This window comes from Pygoscelis adeliae, unplaced genomic scaffold (assembly GCF_000699105.1).
Source record: "Pygoscelis adeliae isolate BGI_AS28 unplaced genomic scaffold, ASM69910v1 Scaffold113, whole genome shotgun sequence".
In the NCBI taxonomy this organism is placed as follows: Eukaryota; Metazoa; Chordata; class Aves; order Sphenisciformes; family Spheniscidae; genus Pygoscelis; species Pygoscelis adeliae.
The window spans coordinates 5999174-6001434 of NW_008825108.1; the positions used below are offsets into that span (position 1 = coordinate 5999174).

At 39.0% G+C, this 2261-nt stretch overlaps 1 long non-coding RNA gene across 1 annotated transcript in view; it reads right to left on the minus strand.

The window, feature by feature from the left end:
* Positions 1-1144: 1144 nt before the first annotated feature.
* Positions 1145-2261, minus strand: part of LOC103919945 — a 5015-nt gene continuing 3898 nt past the window's right edge. The window contains exon 2 of the long non-coding RNA XR_663764.1: positions 1145-1228. This is a non-coding gene — a long non-coding RNA (uncharacterized LOC103919945). The remainder of the gene's footprint in view (positions 1229-2261) is intronic.

Genomic DNA, 2261 nt, shown 5'->3' on the forward strand with positions numbered 1-2261 from the left:
AACATTGGAACAGGCTGCCCAGGGAAGCGGTTGAGTCACCATCCCTGGAAGTATTTAAAAGACGTGTAGATGAAGCTCTTAGGGCCATGGTTTAGTGGACATGGTGGTGGTGGGTTGACGGTTGGACTCGATGATCTTAGAGGTCTTTTCCAACCTTAATGATTCTATGATTCTATGAATACAAACTCAACAGAAAAAGCCTACAGTCTCCTTTGCCTTAAAGAGGGCACCAGTTCTATCGTTCAGTTTCTGACCTTACTTGCTTACTTCTCCTCAACATGCCTTTCATTTCTATGAGTCCTTACAGAGAGGCCTGTGTAGAGTCTCAAGTACCAATGCAGGATCCTCAGTTGTAAATCTCAGGGGATAAAGGAAAGGGTGCTGACGTTCCCTAGAGGAAACTGCCATTCTTTTTAGCAACATATAACAGATGGAAGTTAACTGCTACTTGAATAAGTGTGTTCCATCCAAAGTTACCTGCAGTGATTATGTCCCTAAAAATAAAGCCTCTTCCGAAAAAAAAAAAAAGCTTTTTGTATGCACTTTGGGAAAGACTGAACTCACAGAACCAGCTCTTCCATCAGACACTATTATTACCTGAGATGAAAACCTAAAATCACATTTTAACATCTTCCAGATTTTAAAGAAGACTTCATTAGTAACTGATGGGTATTGAATAATTAAAGTCTTAAAAAGGAGATTTTTCTCATCACTGTGTGAATGTCAGAGCACATCAATGTGACTGATTCATATTTTAGCATTAACTCAGCATAAATACCAAAGTAAAGATTACAGATACTTTTTGATTTGAAAAGCTTTTCAAAATTGTCTTCTGCAAAATATCTCATTTTAATATCATATCTCATATAAATATCTCATATTTTTATCTTGTATTTTTAACTCATCGAAGGGAAGATTCCTTAAGGCATTTAATATAATTTTCTTGGATATATCTCTTGGTGAAATATTACTTGATTTTAAGCTTCTGATGAGGCAAGTATTTTGCTCTATCGGTGTGCAGCTCTGCCTTCTGTTTGAATGTGATTCTTCATTCTTTTTCTCAATCTTACTGTCTCCTCTAATTTTTACTTCTTTTTACTTTCACGTGTCTCTTGAAGGCATTAACTGTGTTCAGTAAGAACTTGTTTACACTTAACGTTTATTTTGAAGTTGGATTTTCTTTCTTGGATATAAACCTCTTTCCTCTATAGGAAGATTTCACACGTTTCTGTTAATAAAAAAAAAAGAAAAAACCCAGAAGAAATGAGTTAGGAAACAGAAAAACAAAGTGATGTGAAATTGTGTAACTTGCATAGTGTCAAATTATGGATTAACTGAACATAATTCTCAGAAACTCAAATACAACCTATACAGTGTTCAACTATTTCTGTAGAAATCGTAACATCTGACCCCCCCAGAGCCTATGAAGAAGCATTTCACAGTCATATACTTTGTCCTCACCATTTCCACAAATTCAATTTTTAGCCACTTCATGTTTTCTTGATTAGGAAAAAGACCCCAAATCCTTATTATTTAGAGTCCATTGCATTTAAAATTATAATTGTTTGAATACCAAGAAGAAAACAAACAAACAAACAAACAAACAAACAGCACTGAAGTCTCTTAGTTCCAGAAAGGTTTGTTATAGAATCATATAAAAGTTATCACAGTTCAACCCATTCGAAGTTTGGGTGGGGAAAAAAAGTGAGTATGAATAAGCACTAACTAGGCGCACGTGCATCCACTGTGCATGTAGTTTATGTGTCCAGCTGTGCTGGGTTGACCCTTGCCAGCAGCTAAGCACCCAGACAGCCGCTTGCTCACTGACTTCCCTCCACCAGTGGGATAGGGGGGTTAATACGAAGAACGAAAGTGAGAAAACTCATTGATTGAGATAAAAGACAGGTTAATAGGTGAGGTAAAGAATAAAAAAACAAACATCGCAAAGGGAATCACTTGCCACCGCCCACAAGCAGCCTGATGCCCAGCCAGTCTTTGAGCAATGGTCAGCTTGGAAGACAACTCCCCCACCATCCTTCTTCTTCCTCTACTGTTTTTTATTGCTGAGCACGAGGTTACATGGTGTGGAATATCCCTTCAGCCGGTTTGGGTCAGCTGTCCTGGCTGCATTCCCTCCCCATCTCCTGCCCACCACCAGCCTACTCATGGGGGCACGGGCAGAGAGGAAGAAAGAGCGAGCCTTGAGGCTGTGCAGGCAGGGGTCAGCAACCGCCGAAAACACTGGGTGTGAGATACACTGT